Genomic DNA, 19,666 nt, shown 5'->3' on the forward strand with positions numbered 1-19,666 from the left:
TGGAGCTGGATTGAGGGGCTGCGATGTAATGATCCAAGGAATCAAAGCCTATTCAGCAAGGGGGAAAAGCGAGTGGCACGCAGTTCGGACTAGAGCCCAGTGGTCTGATGGAAGCGTGAAACTCGTCACCGGTCGGCGATGATCGGTGATACTCTGCAGTGGGGGTTGAGTGGTGTGGGTTCGCGGCCCTTGAGACTCGACCAGGTCAGCGGAGGCTTGACGCAGTAATAGCGGCGAGGCGTGCGGTATGCACGGGACATGGAGACGGGCCAGGGCTCTGGTGGTCATACATGTGGTGAGACAACTGTGAATTTGACTTGGGATGACTACAAGCAATGGTGAAATTCCTTCAAGTTTCAGACAGGCGGTCAAGAAAGGAGCGGTGATGTTGAGTTCAGGTAACTCTTATGTGCGACACTCAATATGTGAGTTGTTCATTTTCACGCAGATCAGTGATCAGTGTGTGATGGTGTTGGACTGATACTCTGGAAGTTGGGAGCACAAACTAGAGTAACAAGGAACTTAATTTTGCTCAAGTGTTGACTGTGGTCAAGAAAAGGAGGGACTACAAGTTGCGGGTGGAGTCATATGGAGTCTTTGGAGTAGCAGCGGTACTCATGGGATAAGCTCAAGTCTAATGTACATGGAAGTTTGACGCATTGACGAATTCAAGGTGGTGAAGAATATTCGCCAAGGTGGAGTTTGTTAGAGTTGTGTCGAATATTGTGTACAAGGTAGATTACAGTTGGACTCTGAGTTGTATTGTGTTTAGATAGGATATGGAGTCGTGTCCTAGTAGGACACCTGTATAGTAGGCCTCTCATATATAGCGGGGCTAGACACACGATGTAACCTATGCCAACATAGTAGCATCAGAACGCGGGAGAAGCCGGCGGCATGTGCCGGCGTCCAGGGCGACCGGGTGCGGTATTGTAGCGGTGTCACGGGGAGGAGCGCCCGTAGTCAGGCCCCGGGGATGTAGCCATATTGGTGAACCTCGTTAACAAATCTCGGTGTCGTGCTCGTGTGATTGCTTGGTCCTCGAGTGATCAACGGTATCCTTCGGATTTATTCTAACATGGGGAACAGTTGTCGGGATTGTGGTGAGGTGGCGAGTGGCTCCTCATATGGTCCCCGGCAATCGCTTGAGGTGGTACTCGGCCAAGGTCAGAGGAGGATGGTCGTGTGCGTCAACTAGAATATATCCAGCTTTGCTCCTGGTGATAGTGTTCCTCTTTGTCACAACAGAGATTAAGTATGCATGTCAATTCTTGAGTTTTCACTAATTATTGTTTTCAAATTTAATTCTTTAAACACTCTCTGATACCCTCATCTTCCTCCATCTCCACAATGGCACACTTTATTACCAATCTAGGGAAATAAATACACATCAATAAAGATGGTTTTGTCATAGCTACTTATTTTAGATCCATGTGCCATTATTTCAGTCATTTGTTTGGTGGCTAGCTAATATGTTGTATTATGTGAAAAACTGCACAGCTATGCAAAATAGTTATAAAGTTAAGAGTGCTAGACCACCAACCTCTAACTGTGTGCACAATGCTTTTCTTACATATGTACAACACCAACTTCACTCAAGGGAAAAAGGTTATGTCATGATATATATGCCAATATGTCTGCAACAGAATAGCTCCGTTGTCCCATGCCATTTCAGCGTGTTGGTTGCACTACCTTACTGCATAAAAAATGTGGTAGACACATAAATAGATCAGGGGAACAGAGGGGTAGTGTTAGAACGCTAACTAACCATATCAAATAAAATAAAATAAATAGATCAAAGAGAGCATGAGAGAAAACACAAGAATTAGAAAATTCAAGAATAGATGAGAATAGGTGACATCAGAAACATTTTGCACACCCTGGGTTTAAGCTATGCAGTCGCCATCACCGAGAGGTCACGGTAGGTCACAACGAGTACGAGCAGCTTGAGAAGCATCTGCGGCAACAGACCGACACCCTAGCTGTCTGCGACCTTAATGCTCTATTGCTTGACGAGCGAGTCGGCCTACCTCACAGCTGCTCCCCGCACATCCTGGCAGTTGGTCCGATCGTTGGTGCTCATGTGGACTTACGGAGCATCAGTCACATAGGCGCAGGAGCATCAGCTGTGCGCGACATTGATCTGACCGTTGTGCCACCCACCAGCAGCTTCTTGACAGCGGCCCCCACTTCCAACACTGGCACTTCAGCATACACAACACATTCTCACGATGCCTACAAGCTGTTTGATCCAATGCAGCGCTGCAGGTTGTGTTTCGACTTCTGAGCATCACTGCTGTGCCACGCAATCTATCCGGTCGCTGAGGGGGTGCTCTATCTGATCGTTTTTACTCTCTCTCTCTCTCTGTACCACATTATTTGCATTTCTACTTTTGGCCCAAGTCAAACCTCACTAATTTTGAGCAAGCTTAGAAAAAAAATCTCAGTATCTAGAACACTAAATAATTTTACTAGATCGATCATAAAATATGTTTTCATATACTATTGGAATCATTAAGTTTGATTTTGTAGATAGTAACACATTTGACAAAATTGTGCGTCATCGTATTTGAATTATAAAATATGTGTTCTGTCTACATGAGCATTGATCTCTCATAGGAATATCCTACTCATTTTGTGTTGCTTCGTGTTTCCCAGACTATGAGCGGTGGAAGCTCGTTGTCACAGCCGAGCATTTGTCCACCCCTTAGAGCATCTCTAGCAGACCTTTTAAAGTGGCCAAACGCATAAAAAAAGAGGTGTTTACAGTTTCGGATGAAAAAACGGCGCCTAGCAGATCTCGTAAAACTCGTTCGGCACTTAAACTTTTTAAAGGGCACTGAAAATCCATCCGTGAGAACCTCATATGTACAGTTTCGAAGGCAGTATACAGTTTAGCCCGTAAATCGGTCAAACCTCGTCGGAGCAGACACGCCGCCACGGAACATGCCGGAATCTACCCGGAACTCACTGGAATCCATCGCCGCACGCCAGAATTTGCCGCGTTAGTCCGAATTGTGACCGGCTCGACCTCCACTTCCGAGGCGAGGCCGTCCACGGGCAGGGTGGAGGAGGCCACCGGTGGCCCGAATCAGGGCTGGGCGGCGCCAAACAAGGGCGGGGGGGGGGGGGGGGGGCGAGCTCACGTGGCCACGATTGGGATGAGGGGGGAGCCCGTGTGGCCACGCAGGGGAGCGCGTGCGCGGCGGCCGGCAGTGTCAGGCTCAATCGGGAATGGGCAGGCGCGCCAGGGAGTGTGCGGTCGGGGCGGGCGGCGCCGTGGCGAGGCACGCTGTGACCGGAGACGGACTCTGCCAGGATGGGAGTAAAAGGGAAAAAAGGGCTATAGTGGGATACAGTTTTACTTACGGGTCTGCTCTACCCCGGGCAATTTCGCACCATAAAACCGGTTTACAGCGCACCTTATACGCGTTTTTAAGGGTCAACATTTAAGGGGTATGCTAGAGATACTCTTATGCATCGGCCGCTGTTTGATGGAAGGTGACTAGAGAGTGGGAGGTGGAGGAGGAGGGAGAGGGAGGCATTGAACCACATGACATAGGTAGTCTGTCAGAATTTTGAAGAGAAAGGGAGCAAGGGAAGAAGGATGGTTGATGTAATAGTCCTCAAGATTTGCATGCTGTCTAACAATTTTCTAGGAATGCTTTAAATTTTATATGCAATATGCATGTTTCTGGTTACTGTAAATTTTAGTTGCCTTTTACATATCTTTATTCTCGTTAATGGTAATTAAGCTACTCCCTCCATGCCAAAATAAATGTCTCGAGTTTAGTAAAACTTTAGTACTGAGTTGTACTAATGTTAAGACACTTATTTTCAGTCGCGATTTCTAAGAGTCGATTCGCTGGCCAATGGGCGCATGGCACGGGGATTGTGTGTACCTGCCTATGCGAATAGGGGAAGATAATCTTTTTTTTGTAACCACATGTATCATTAATCACAAATAAGATCAATACACGCACGGAACTGAATAGACGGATCGACAGACACCACATGTTCGTTTGGGACTGCTTGTGATTGTCTGGGATTGCTCTGCTCCCTAAAATTCAGCCCCACTCTAAAAGATGCAAGCCAAACAAGATAGCTCCATCATGTCCCGCTCCACAAAAGAAACTAGAATATGAGGTTCGACACTTTTTTTTGAAGTTCTTCACGAGGTGCTTCAAAAACTCTTATAAAATTCTTGTGGAATTGGGGATAAATTACCACCACTGTCACCGGTAAGTGGATACCCATTGTTTTATTTTCCCACGTCACGCAGCCCCAAATAGACCTTTCCCACCAAAGTTTTCCATTCTCGAAGATGGAGCTAGTTGGAAACCAATCATGATAAAGTGCTTTATGGTGGCGCTGCAACTCTTGGAATGAACCTCTCCAAAGTGGATTTGGTGAAATGGAGATGATTTTGGTGGAGTGGAGGAGTCCTACACATAACACTAAAGCAAACAAAACCCTATGTCCAGCATCACATACAATATAGACCACTTGCAGCTGATTCTGGAGCTGGGAGTTGGTTCTTCTCGAGAACAATGTTTTTAAGGTTGATTTTCCCATGGCGGATGATTTGTAGAGATTGCTGAGCTTTGGCTTGTGTAGAGTTCCTGGCACAAAGTGCATTCTAGAGTTTCATGAGTGGAAGAAGGTGGAGCCTAAGGGAAAGCCGCTTACGGAGGTTTGGTTGCTGTTTTCAGGGGCTCCATCTAAGCCTTTGCAGGATGCTCGAGTTGTGGCCAATATGGGTATTATGGTTGGGAAGACGGAGAGAGTGGACATGGCTTTTACCCGGGCTCATGGGGTGGCCCGGATTTTAGTGAGTGTCCTAGATATTGAGTTCATGCCTGATGTGGTAAACTGGGCTTATGGGGGAGAGGTGTTCCCGCTAGAGATCGAGTTTGAGGACACTGAACTGTTTGCTGATGTGGTTAATGGGAATGATGTTGATATGCATGAGGGTGACGGCAGTGCGGGAGCCAATGGGACACCGCCTGAGACACGTGAAGGGTCTTTTGGATCTCGCCTAGATGCGGCTTCACCCGGGAACAGGAGCGGGGTTGAGCCGGCAGCATTGCCACCGGTGCCTATGACCTCGTTGCGGTTTGGGTCCTTTGAGCCAGCATCAGCACCTCCCAGACTCTGGAGTGACCGGGTAGAATCTGATGATATGTTTGAGCGCACGCTTCCTCTGTTGGAGTTTGAGGGGGCTGGCGGATCTGTGCCTGGACGCCTGGAGAGTGCCTCATCGGCGAGGACTGTGGATGGAGTTAGGGTGGGGGTGCCTGAGATGGCTTCTCTTTCCCTTCCTCCTCCTTTGGTCGAGGCTCCGGCGTAGATGGCTGCGTCGGAGTTGGTGCTGGGGGGAGGGGGTTCGGGCCAGGAGGCCTTGACTTCTCCTCTCCATAGGCCGACGCCGGTGACGTCGGTCACGCTGGGGTCGGTCAGCGCTGGTGGAGTGAGGTCGAGGCAGGAGGCTTCGGCTCTTGCTACTCCGGTTGTGGAGGCGATAACCGCATCAGCAGCAGCGCTAGGGAGGGGGGCTGGGGCAGGGTGCCTTGGCTCCTCCTTCATCTTCGATGGCCAGGAGGACCGCGACTCCGACGCCGACGGAGATCCACTCGGCGCCGGCGGGTGATGTGGGAGGAGGCAGGGGGCAGGCGGCCCCCGCCATCCCCTCTCCTGGCGTACCTGTGGATCTGGACCCCTGCGTGGGGCATTTGACTGAGGGGCTTGGGAGCGCGCAGCCGCTTCCTCCGGTAACCTCGGTTGACCCTTTGAGGGACTCAGCGCGAGGCTTTACTAGGAAGGAGGTCGTTGCTTTTGGCGGGATCCCGGACCCCATCTCCACGGGGATACGGATGAGTGCTCATATCCACGAGCTCCCGGAGGTTGATGATATGCAGCAGCGGTGCGCTATGAGGGCGGCCAAGCTTCAGGAGGCTGCGATCTCTTCTGGTATGCCCGTCAACATATCTAATTCTTTATTGCATTTTTCTAATGAGGAGATTATAAATAATGCAAACCAATTAGGAGTTTCACTAGGTGCTACTGATAGTGAGGTTTCCAATTCGGTGAATGATCTGTTAGATTTGGAAGCGGAGCGTGCCTTAGAGACTATCCATAATCTTGCAGCGGTTAAACCGATGAATGATGATGAGATTGATACGTTAGGGGTTAGAGTGCTCGATACTTTGTGTGCGGATCTAGCACCCCCCCAATCCTGAGTCTGAGGACGATGATGTACCCCTAGAGACTGCCGAGGGCAGTTTCGTTCAACTCGGTTATGAGGACCGGGCGTCAGAGCCTAGTAAGCCAAAGCGCAAGTGGAAACGGAAGATCTATCCCGATTCTACAGTTCGTAGGAGTGCTAGGATTCGGACTACTAAAAAATTCCACGACGAAATATGAAAGGAATCTTTTGGAATAGCAGAGGTCTAAAGGACTTGGCTAAAAGAAGGTTTCTTGCTGAGGCATCTTTAGAGCAGCGTTTAGATTTCATTGCTCTATCGGAGACTGGTAGAGAAAACTTTGCGCCCTAGTTTCTGTCCTCTCTTGCAGGTGGTATTGATTTTGATTGGCATTGCCTCCCTCCGCGAGGAAGATCGGGTGGTATCTTGCTAGGTGTGAGATGTGATTCGCTTGAAGTCCGAAGTGTAGTAATGGGCGACTTCGCGGTTAAGTTTCGAGTTAGGTCTAAAGTCGATGGTTTCAACTAGGCTTTGGTGGCGGTTTATGGTGCCGCACAGCCCTAGCTTAAACCGGAGTTTCTGGCGGACCTTGTTCGAATCTGTGGGTCAGAACAGCTCCCAATTTTAGTTGGGGGTGATTTCAATATCATTAGGAGGAGAGAGGAGAAGAATAATGATAACTTTGACGGCAGGTGGTCGTTTATGTTCAATACCATTATTGAAAGCCTAGATCTAAGGGAGATAGAGCTTTCTGGTAGAAAGTTTACCTGGGCTAATGCTCTGCCAAACCCAACATACGAAAAACTTGATCGAGTTCTCGCGAGCGTGGAGTGGGAACAAAAGTTCCCTCTGGTTACGGTGCAAGCTCTCTCGCGGGGAATATCTGATCACACACCCTTGTTTCTGGACTCAGGGGAGCCGATCCACGTGGAAAACAAGAACAGCTTCTCTTTTGAGATGTCATGGTTCGAACGCGAGGGGTTCTTGGACCTGATTGCCAGGGAATGGGCTAGGGGAGCAGGAGGTACGACTGCGGTCGAGCGTTGGCAGAATAAGATTAGGCATTTGAGAAGTTTCTTACGGGGTTGGGCTAAACACCTCAATGGTGTGTATAAGATTTAAAAGGATAGACCCCTTTCTCTTATACAGGCTCTTGACATAAAGGCCAAATCCACGATTTTGATGCCAGCTGAGCTCCAGGTTAAAACTGAAGCGGAAAAGAGGTTGAAAGAACTGCTCCGCGAAGAAGAATTGAAGTGGGCATTGCGTGCTAAAGTCCGCAAAGTGGTCCAAGGGGACGCTAATACTCAATTCTTTCATTTGATTGCTAATGGTAAACATAGAAAGAAGCGAATATTCCAACTTGAACAAGATGAGGGCACGATTTTAAGACAGGATAACCTAAAAACATATATTACCGAGTACTATAGGAAGTTATTTGGACCTCCGGAGGATAATTGTGTGTCCCTCGATGAGTCCAGGACTGAGGATGTGCCTCAACTATCGGCTGCCGACAATGATATTCTGGTTGCCCCGTTCCCAGAGAAGGAGGTGTTTGATGCTATTGCACAGATGAAAAACAATAAGGCGCCCGGACCGGATGGATTCCCGGTCGAGTTCTATAAAAAGTGCTGGCACATTATTAAGGGGGATTTATTACCTATGTTTCACGATATGTTCTCTGGACAGCTTCACTTATTTCACTTGAATTTTGGAACTATCACACTACTTCCTAAGAAAACGGATGCGGTGAGAATTGAGCAGTTCAGGCCGATCTGCCTCCTCAATGTTAGTTTCAAAATCTTCACCAAAGTCGCGACTAATAGGCTCACACAGATTGTGCATTCTGTGGTGCAACAATCCCAAACTGCTTTCATGCCGGACAGAAATATCCTTGAAGGGGTGGTAGTCCTGCATGAAACGCTCCATGAAATCCATTCCAAAAAATTAGATGGAGTAATTTTTAAGGTGGATTTCGAGAAAGCGTACGATAAGGTCAAATGGCCATTCCTCCAACAGTCATTGTGTATGAAGGATTTGATGAAGCCTGGCGCCGACAGGTTGAATCAGTTACGCAAAAAGGTAGTGTGGGAATTAAAGTTAATGCTGATATAGGTCATTACTTCCAGACACATAAAGGCCTAAGACAAGGAGATCCGATGTCCCCTATCCTGTTTAACATTGTGGTGGATATGTTAGCAATTTTGATAGGAAGGGCTAAGGAAAATGGTCAAGTAGGTGGATTGGTACCTCATCTTGTTGATGGAGGTGTATCCATCCTTCAGTACGCCGATGATACAATTATCTTTATGGTGCATGACTTGGCCAAGGCGAGAAATATGAAGCTTGTGTTATGCCTATTTGAATATTTGACCGGGTTAAAGATTAACTTTCATAAGAGCGAGCTGTTCTGTTTTCGTAGAGCCAAAGAAGAACAGGAGGCCTATAGGCAATTGTTTGGGTGCGAGTTGGGAGAGTTACCCTTCTCTTACCTAGGTATTCCAATACACCATCGTAGACTGACAAATAGAGAATGGAAGTGCATAGAGGACCGATTTGAGAAGAAACTGAGTTGCTGGAAGGGTAAGCTCATGTCATACGGAGGCCGATTAATCCTGATAAATTCGGTGCTCACGAGTATGCCTATGTTTCTCCTATCGGTCTTTGTGGTCCTAGTTGGTGTTAGGAAAAGACTGGACTTCTATCGATCACGTTTCTTTTGGCAGGGTGATGAGCTTAAAAGAAAATATCAGCTTGCTAAATGGGATATTATCTGTAGACCGAAAGACCAAGGGGGTCTTAGTATTGAGAATCTAGAAGTTAAGAACAGATGCCTTCTTAGCAAGTGGCTGTGGAAGCTCTCATCGGAAAATGATGCTATGTGGGCTCAAGTCCTTCGCAGCAAGTACCTCCAGACAAAAACTTTATCCCAGGTTACAGTCAGGCCGACTGATTCCCCTTTCTGAAAAGGACTGATGAAAGTCAAATAAGCTTTGTTTAATAGGATGAAGTTTGTTGTTGGAAACGGCGCTAGTACACGTTTCTGGGAGGATACTTGGCTCGGCGATACACCCTTGGCCATCTAGTATCCGTCTTTGTACCGTATTGTCCGACAACGTGAGGTGTTCGTCGCCTTGGTATTTCAATCTACCCCCTTAATATTCAGTTTTGACGGTCACTAGCGGGCAATCGTTGGGAAAAATGGCTCCGTCTAGTTAGGAGACTGATGGAGGTTCAACTTTCTCAACAACCCGATGAATTACGCTGGAAACTGACTAAGTCTGGAGTATTCACAGTCAAATCAATGTATATTGATGTTATTAATTCGTACTCCATTCCTCCATCCAAGCATGTTTGGGCTGTCAAAGTTCCTTTGAAAATAAAAGTGTTTATGTGTTTGTTCATAAACAAGTTATTTTAACCAAGGACAACTTGATAAAGCGTAATTGGACAGGACCTACTAGGTGTAGTTTCTGTGATCGGGATGAGACAATCAGACACCTCTTTTTTGATTGCCCGTTGGCCAAAGTCCTTTGGCGGACGGTCCACATTGCTTTTAATATCAATCCACCGAATTCTGTCAACGTATTATTTGGGACATGGCTTAATGGGATTGAGCCTAACTTAGAGAGACACATTCGAGTTGGAGTGGCGCGTTGTTGTGGACTATCTGGACTTGCAGAAATGATTTGGTTTTTAACAGAATATCACGTATCCATTTTTTGCAGGTTATATTCCGAACCACGGCACTGATCCGTTCGTGGTCGCTACTCACTCCGATGGAGGCCAGGGTGCATTTGGTTACTGGATCTTTCCGCTGGGAGATGGTAGCTCGGGATATGTTCAACCGATTTGGATGGCGGTCATGTAATAGGATAGGCAATTAGTTTACCTATCTATCTATTTTTAGCCAGCCGGTTGTGGTGTCTTTTTGTGGCTAGGTTGTGTTTCTAGCCTTGTATGGCTCTGTGTGAGCTTTCTCTGCTTTATTTTTACTTTTCAAGACCTTGGGACCATGTTGGCACTGCTTTATTTGGTTAATAAGAAGGCCGTATGCATCACTCTGATGCAGAGGCCGGGGAGCCCCCCTTTTTGAAAAAAAAGTCATTTGAATTACGACAACCATGAAACTAGCAGGCACTCACCTTCTACAGTCCTGAACTCGTGATTACCCTTAGCAAGAATGCTTAGGGGGACAAACATAGTTTTTTTTGCAGGGTGGGAGAAAAACATAGTTTGTCAGGCCAAGGAGATATGCTCAATTTTTCTGTAACATTTGATATTTGCGCTTCATAATTAAGGGGATCTTTAAGTTTCTATTCACGGGTAAAAAATGCGACCGCGTCATCTCCATCCGACTTGTATCAAGTCCTTCCGATCTATTCCTATTTTTCATGTGGTCCAGAAGTTAAATTTCTTGAATTATATTTCATGATCGTTCTAAAGATATTTAATTGGTATTGTGGATGTTCATATTATGTCTATAAACTTTATCAAAAATGAAAAATGTTTATCTATAAAAAAATACATATAAATATAATATCCGGATAAAAGGGGGAAAAAGGGAGCATACTACTCTCATAAAAATCAAAGCCCACAATTTAGGTGCTACACAATTTTTGTGCATCGGTTGGTTGATTACCGTCACTAGTAGAAAAATGGTCAAATGTGAGACACATTAGTCCCGGTTTGTAATAGAACCGGCACTAATGTGTCCATTAGTGCCGGTTCCAATGGCTAGGCGGGAGGAGATCTTTAGTATCGGTTCGTGGCAAACCTTTAGCACCGGTTCGTGCCACAAACCGGTACTAATGAGAGTGGTGGCAGGATGTTGTCAGAGTGGGGCCCCTCCAGCACCTTTAGTACCGGTTCGTGCCACGAACTGGTACTAGAGGTCGTCCTATATAAACCCTTCGTCCACCAGCACTCTGTTCTTCCCCCTTTCCCCTCTCCCTCTCCTCTGTTCTTCCCTTCTTCCTCTCGAGTTCATCACAAAATTTGCCCCAGATTTGTCAAGATTTGCAGGCCCCCATCCATTCAAATGATCACAAAGGTTAGCACCTTTGTCCTTTCATCTCTCACTACTAGATTAGCTCTTGCATTGGTTTATATAGTGATTAATTGTGGGTTTTAGTAATTTGGGAGGAATTATATGTGGTAGTATTTGATTTATATGCAAATTGAGGTCAAAATAACACTTGGTTTGCATATGTAGGTGTGGTTTATTTAGTGCCTTTTAAATCTCCATCGTAACCACCGTGGATCCCCTGCACCGTCCCGTTGCCGGCACCACCTTATGGTGAGCCTCTTGTTCATGAAATTTTATATAAAAAATTGATGTTTGTGTGAATTGGATATATAGTTACTCGTATAATTATCTTACCCGTACGTTGTTTGTTATACATAGTGCCATGGTTTTGATATCCGTCCCCGTCGGCCCTCGTCCTTGTTATGATTCGGATGTGGTATATTATATTTTAGAACTATTTGTTGCATTTCGTGTTTATGACAAATTATGCCCATCAAGTTGACATAGATATTTTTATCTAGGAGGTATGTGAACCGGAAATTCCAACCAACCCTATTGTCGAGAGGTTAAATTTAGTTGAAAGAGAAAACGAGTATTTGAAAGAAAAATTGAAAAGAATTGAGGGGGAGAAGATGGAATTGGAGTTGCATGTTGCCGATGTCGTCGATGATCACAAGATCAAGATGGAGAAAATGCACTTGAAGCTTAGAAAGATTAGAAAATATGCCATTGATAGTGAGGCTTGGTATCATTATGCTATTGGATCAATTGTTACCATAGTTGCGATCTTGATCGCATTTGTTGTTGCATTTAAATGCTTTAGCTAGAGATTTATTTGTTTGTTGCATTTAAGTGTTGTACGAACTTTATGTATTGTATTAATTTGGTGTTTTCGGTGTTGTGTATTGAAGATGAGCCGGCAATGGATGTATGATGACTGATGCTCTCCCGAGTTCATTAATGGCATGCATACTTTTCTGCTTGTGGCTGAGGCAAACAAGCGGGCGGATGGTTTTATGCCTTGTCCATGTGCTGGTTGTAAGAATGGTGACAATTACTCTACGTCAAGAACCATTCACGTCCACCTGTTTGAGTCCGGTTTCATGCCCCACTATAATGTTTGGACCAAGCACGGAGAAAGAGGGGTTATGATGGAAGACAATGAAGAAGAAGAGGACGACGACAGCTATCCTGGCCATGGGTTCCCTGAATACGATGATACAACAATGAGGGAAGAAGTTCAGCCGATAATGCGGGAAGAAGCTGAGCCAGCAATGCGGGAAGAAGCTGAAGAAGAGGCATTGGATGAGCCCGTTGATGAACTAGGTTGGGCCATTGCTGATGCAAAGTGAAACTGCGCAAGTGATTTGGAGAAGAAGAAGTTGCAACGCATGTTAGAGGATCACAAAAAATTGTTGTACCCGAATTGTGTAGGTGACAAGAAAAAGCTGGGCACCACACTTGAATTGCTGCAATGGAAGACAGAGAATGGTGTATCTGACAAGGGATTTGGAAAGTTGCTGGTAATGATAAAGAATATGCTTCCAAAGGACAACGAATTGCCCGAGAGTACGTACGAAGCAAAGAAGGTTGTCTGCCCTCTAGGGTTAGAGGTGCAGAAGATACATGCATGCCCTAAAGGTTGCATCCTCTACCGCGGTGAGTACGAGGATTTGAACACTTGCCCGGTATGCTGTGCATTGCACTATAATATCAGCCGCAATGACCCTTATGATGTCGAGGGCGAGCGCCCCAGGAAGAAGATTCCTGCCAAGGTGATGTGGTATGCTCATATAATACCACAGTTGAAACGTTTGTTCCAAAACAAAGAGCATGCCAAGGCGATGCGATGGCACAGAGAAGACCGTAAGAAAGACGGAAAGTTGAGAGTACCCGCTGACGGGTCGCAATGGAGAAAAATCGAAAGAAATTACGGGAAGGAGTTTGCAGATGACGCAAGGAACGTATGGTTTGGTCTAATCGCAGATGGCATTAATCCTTTTGGGGAGCAGAGCAGCAACCATAGCACCTGGCCTGTGACTCTATGTTTGTATAATCTTCCTCCTTGGTTGTGCATGAAGCGGAAGTTCATTATGATGCCAGTGCTCATCCAAGGCCCTAAGCAACCCGGCAATGACATTGATGTGTACCTAAGGCCATTAGTTGAAGAACTCTTACAACTATGGAATGGACCAGGTATACATGCGTGGGATGAGCACATGGGGGAAGAATTTGACCTAAAGGCGTTGTGTTCGTGACCATCAATGCTTGGCCTGCTCTCGGTAACTTTTCAGGACAGACAAACAAGGGATACCGCGCATGCACGCATTGTTTGGACGAGTACACCTGAGGCACGGGAGGACCAGCAACGTATGCACGGAAAAGACGGCATACCTCAGGGTCATGCAAGCTACACTCTTACCAAAGAAGAGAAGGAAATCTTCTTTGAATGCCTGCTCAGTATTAAGGTACCGTATGGATTCTCGTCGAATATAAAGGGAGTAATAAACATGGCAGAGAAAAAGTTTCGGAACCTAAAGTCTCATGACTGCCACGTGATTATGACGCAACTGCTTCCGATTGCATTGATGGGGCTTCTATCGGAAAATGTTCGATTAGCCATTGTGAAGCTATATGCATTCCTCAATGCAATCTCTCAGAAGGTAATCGATCTAGAAATCATACCAAGGTTAGAGAATGATTTGGTGCAATGTCTTGTCAGTTTCGAGTTGGTGTTCCCACCATCCTTCTTCAACATCATGAGGCACGTCCTAGTTCACCTATGCGAAGAGATTAACGTTTTGGGTCCTGTATTTCTACACAATATGTTCCCCTTTTAGAGATTCATGGGAGTCTTAAAGAAATATGTTCTTAACCGTGCTAGGCCAGAAGGAAGCATCTCCAAGGGCCATGAAAATAAGGAGGTCATTGAGTTTTGTATTGAATTTATTCCTGACCTTAAGCCGATTGGTGTTCCTGAATCGCAGCATAAGGGTAGACTGGATGGAAAAGGCACGCTAGGAGGGGATCAAATAATATGTATGGACGAACATTCTCTCACTGAAGCACACTACACAGTTCCACAGAATTCCGCCTTGGTGGCTCCGTATATGGAAGAACACAAGAATTTGCTACGCTCCAAACACCTGGAGCGGTCTGATGACTGGATTACACGTGAACAAACCAAGAGTTTCGCCAGCTGGTTGTAGACACGTACCATGCATGACGCCTCTATTGAAGATGACCTGTACTTGCTTTCCCAGTTACCATCTTCGAATATAATGACTTTCAAAGGGTATGAGATAAATGTTAATACATTTTACACGATCGCCGAAGATAAGAAGAGCACCAACCAAAACAGTGGTGTCCACTTTGATGCAGAAACCAAGACGGGAAAGGAAACATAATATGGTTATATACAAGACATATGGGAACTTGACTATAGACGTGGTTTGAAGGTCCCTTTGTTTCGGTGCAAATGGGTCAATATGACATGAGGCGGGGTAACGGAAGACCCGCGGTACGGAATGACAACCGTGGATCTCAACAATCTTGCGTATGCAGACGAACCATTTGTCCTAGCCAATGATGTGGCACATGTTTTCTATGTGAAGAACATGTCTACCAAGCCGAGAAGAAGAAAAGATAAGGAAGCGAATGCATCATACGATGAGCCAAAGCGGCACATAGTTCTTTCTGGGAAGAGAAACATCGTGGGAGTGGATGACAAGACAGACATGTCAGGAGATTATGAAAAGTTAGGGGTAGTTATGTTTTTTGGCATTTGAAACGCAAAGAAATTTTATGTGCAAATAAATTCTTTCATGCATTTACTGATTTTTCCAGCTAAATTGAAAAACACTTTAAATGAAATCCGAAAAGATTTAAAGTTGGCATGGTATCATAATTTCACCCACATAGCATGTGCAAAAAAGTAGAGAGGGTTACGGCAAAAACTGAATGCACTTCGTGTACAAAAATGGACAATCTCTTTCGAACTATCAGGGTTTCTGACGAAAACTCATGTATTACACAGGCATTTCATTTTTTTAAATAACCTAAGCATTACCAAATTGAATATAATGATAAAACACACTAATATTAAACATAATAAAAAAATCACTGAAAATGTATTTTTGAAGTTAAGTTATTCACAAACTAGTGATTCACACAAATTTCAAATAATTCAAAATTTAAACTATTCAAATTTGAAAATTACCGGCACTAACAGAAAGTTTCTAATTTTTTGTACCTAAAGCAAAAATATTAACAAAGAAACTCTAAATACAAAAAAACAACTAAAAATAAATAAAACAAAATAAATAAAGCTTAAAAGAAAAAACTAAATGAAAAAAAGCCCACCTACTTGTCCACAGCGGCCTGCATACGACTAGAAACCCAAATTCTAATTGGGCCAGGATGTAGGCCCGCTAGCCCAATAGGCCCATCAGGGCATAGCAGCAGACGTAGGCCTGGAAGGCCTGCTTATGAGAGGAGCTCGAGAGAGCTACCGCACTGGGGCTTATAAACCAGTGCGGGCGCCCCTCGGCTAGCGAGGTGGGACTAAACTTGCCGCACCGCACCTGCGCCAGCGCACCACCTTTAGTACCGGTACTAAAGGGTGGGTCTTTAGTACCAGTTCTAGCCACCACCCGGTACTAAAGGTGTGCTCTTCCCGCCGCTTGGCCAGGCCAAAACAGGCCTTTAGTACCGGGTGGTGGCACCAACCGGTACTAAAGGTGTCCCCTGTATAACAAACCCTTCGAAAAATTTCAGTTTCTCATCTCCCACTTCTCTCTGCCGCCGCCCCGTCTCGCGCCGTCGCCGCCCCTGTCGCGCCGTCCCCGTCGACTCTGCGACGCCCCTGTCCTTGTCGCGTCGTCCCCGTCGACTCCGTGCCGCCCCCATTGCCGGCCCGTCCCCGTCACCGCACCGGCCCGTCGCCGTCCCCTCGCCTCGCCGTCGCCGTCGCCTTGGATCGACCTCGCCTCGACCTCGCCCGTGCGCGCTGTGAGCCCCTCCCCCGGCCCCTCTCCTCCCTCCAATCGATCAAAGCCATCGCGCCGCCGGCGCCGGCCGTAGCTACTGCACACACACGCGCGTGCACACACACACACACACACTACACTCGCGCGCGCACACGCACACACACACTACACGTGCACACACACACAATTTTTCTATTTTTAGTTTTTAGTTTTTCCTGTTTTTCTGTTTTTCATACAAAGTTTTAGATGAATTAATTAATTAGATTAGATTAATGTCAAATAGTATATAGAAATGTTAGTTATAATATATATAATGTCAAAGGTTTTTTCTGTTTTTATACAAATGTTATAGAAATGTTAGAAATTTTGGAAATGTTAGTTTTAGCTAGATGAATTAGATTAATTTCAAATAGTTAGACGACGATCGATGTTTTTTTAGTTTCTTATATATTTAGTTATAAAATTTAGAATTTGCATATATGAAATCACAATCCATCATTTAAAAAATGTTACTTTACATTTGCGGCATATAGTATTTGTTGACGACGATGCCCGGCCCGCATCCTCGCCGTCGACCTGTTCGCGACGACGTCCTGCTTCAGAGGGCCCATGTCCGGGACTGGGCTCCGCCAGGCTGGCACTGGGAGGTGCTACCTTCAGGGGCGCGACGCTTGGTGAGGAACCCGGCCCCGGGTCCCGTCGTCGACCCTGATCTCCTTTGGTGGCGTTCACGTGGGCCACTTTCGGTGCTGGGGGAGCCAGCCCCGCCAGAGGTGGTACGTCGCCGTGTCAGGGAGGAGGACGAGCACGTCCATCGCTACATGACTGCTATGGACGTCAGGTTCTCCAATACCTGACAGGTTCTTTGAGGAGATTACCCGAGTTATGATCCAGTGATGGTTCCTTCACTTTGGTTGTCCACCACCCGCGCCTCAGGAACCGCGAGTGGCCTAGATTACTCTTTAGTATTCGATCTTTATTAGCTAGCTAGCTAGCTAGTGATGTATTCGATATATATTATTCGAGACGATGTATTCGAGATTATATCTATTATTCGAGACGATGTATTCGAGATTATATTCGATGATGCTTATTATGTACTATGATTGATTCAGTTTTTCCTTATTAAATGATTGCATCCATGCATTGTAATTTGAATACTAAATTGTTTTATATTTCTTTTGGATTAGTTAAGTAAAAGCTATGGCGGACAATACCGGCAGAGAGGGAGAAGAGACCCTGTTCGATATCATACGCCATCCTCGCGGTCCAGATGATGATCAGAATGAAGAAGATTATGACGACTCCGAATATCTAAACAACACCGGGGAGGGTGATATGATATTCGATCGCGACAACCGAATTGATGAAGTCATGAACTATGATTATGATATTGATGACGAAGAAAATGTTGACTTGAAACAACAAAGACCGGCGAGGTATATTTATATAAGCAGGCATCTGGTGATCATCACATGTTTTAAATGACTTGAAGATATATTAACGAATCGATCTTTCTTCTTTCAGTCATCCGGATCGAGCAAATCTTCAGGCAGCAGGAAACGAGGCCCGAACAAAAAGTTGAAGGAGGGCGTAAAGTACAATATCGAGGCTATCAAACCTAATGGCGAACCATTAGCGCCTAAGAAGATTGCAGACAAGTTCATTCGTCAGTGCGGAGTTCTTGTGAAGGACCAACTCCCGATCTCCCTTCAAGAATGGAGAGAGCCAGCAAAGCCACGTCCAGATCTTACTTTTATCGACGACAGACAAAAAGTTCTGCTTTGGGAAACTCTCATGGAACATTTCACCCTACCAGATCATTTCACAGATGCAGATGTGGAGAAAGTCAAGGACGCTGCTCTTAGGAAGATGGCGGTTGCATTCAACAACCACAAGAATCGTGTATGGGACAAGTACGTCAAGGGAGGAAGGAAGACTCCAGTATTCGAGGGAACACTAGAGAAGCAAAGTTCTCATTGGGACGATTTCATGAAATTCAAGGATTCGGAATTATCTAAGGAACGGACGAGAATAAACAAGGCCAATGTCGAAAAAAGGATAAGTTCCATAAGCCAGGGCCAGGTGGCTAGGCGGTGGCAATGGCTAAGTGGGCTAAGTCCGAGAAAGAGATGGAGGATGCAGGTGTCACTCCAGAAACATTGAGCTGCCCCCCCAGGTGCAGGACTTGGTTCTATGCGCATGGGGGGAGTTGGACACGAAGACAGGCAAAGTTTTGAAGAAGACATGTGTGAACGGAGCCGAAGATAAGCTACTTGTTGCAATAGAAGAGGCTCGATCGGGGGTGTTCCAGCCCAACAGAGAGAACGACGAGCTTACGCGTGCCCTGGGAAATCCTGAACACCCGGGAAGAACACGAGGCAAGGGCACTATTCCGTGGTATGAGAGGTTTTCGGACTGGAACGCCGACTACAGAACCCGTGCGAGAAAGAAGATTGCGGAGGAGAAGAAGAGGAAGATGGAGGAGGAGTAGAGGAAGCTGGACAATGAACGCCTTCAAGGCATAGAATCAGCGCACGCGGACTTGGCAGTCAAATTCCAGCGGTAGTAGGAGCAGATCGACTCACTTAGCCAGCAAAGGGGGTCTCATCAGCTGCAGCAGCTAGCGGATGATCCAGCATTGGATAGCACCGTCCCATGCATGCCGAGAAGCAGCGTGGGTTTCGCCCCGGGCGACGCAATGCTGGATAGATACCCCGTGGATGACATCATGGAGAACACTAACTGCGAGCTACACTTCAAAATGAAGAACATATCCATGAAGGTGGCGGACGTCGTTGCTTTTACAAATCCCCCCGAGGCAACCTTCCATTGCAACCCGATTCCAGTGGGCTATGCTCGTGTCTTGGTTGATGAGGTGGTGAACCAATATTCGAGGCTAGAGCTTGACATTCCTGGAGGTGACGAGGAGCACACACTGGGAGAGGCCAAACATAGTATCATCCTATGGAGAAAGGATTGCATCATCTTTCGAAGGCCACCGACACCGCGTCAGTCGACTCCTCGTCGAAGTCCGCCACCGAGTCAGCAGACTCCCACTCCTCCAAGTCCACCAACGCGTCAGGCCACTCCTCCTCCAAGTCCGGCAAAGCGTCAGGCCACTCCTCCTCCAAGTCTGACACAGCGTCAGACCACTCCTCCTCCAAGTCCGGCACAACTTCAGGCCACTCCTCCTCCAAGTCCGGCATAGCTTCAGGCCACTCCTCCTCGTCCAACTCAGCCACGTCAGCCGTCTCCGCTGCCTCAGCAATCACGGAAGAGAGCCGCCGCAGCTATGGCGCGTAGCGGTACAAGTCGAGGTAGGACGGGAGGTACAGGCGGAGGCAAGCGATTTTAATATGGTCCAAGCACCCTCGCGCCTCTTCCGCAGAGGCCTTACGAAAAGTCCGAGGAGGAAAACGTAGCCATATCGAAGGCCGAGGTGG

The 19,666-nt window shown here is 46.4% G+C and overlaps 1 long non-coding RNA gene across 2 annotated transcripts in view; it reads left to right on the forward strand.

Annotated features, from left to right (window-relative positions):
- The window catches only part of LOC147981660 (uncharacterized), a 361,749-nt gene extending 349,819 nt beyond the window's left edge, over nt 1-11,930 (forward strand). For both annotated transcript variants that reach the window (XR_015599935.1, XR_015599936.1), the window contains exons 3-4: nt 11,611-11,668; nt 11,754-11,930. This is a non-coding gene — a long non-coding RNA (uncharacterized LOC147981660). The remainder of the gene's footprint in view (nt 1-11,610; nt 11,669-11,753) is intronic.
- Nucleotides 11,931-19,666: the final 7,736 nt, after the last annotated feature.

Source organism: Triticum urartu, chromosome 3A (assembly GCF_056163025.1).
Source record: "Triticum urartu cultivar PI428250 chromosome 3A, HENAU_Tu73, whole genome shotgun sequence".
Lineage (NCBI taxonomy): Eukaryota > Viridiplantae > Streptophyta > Magnoliopsida > Poales > Poaceae > Triticum > Triticum urartu.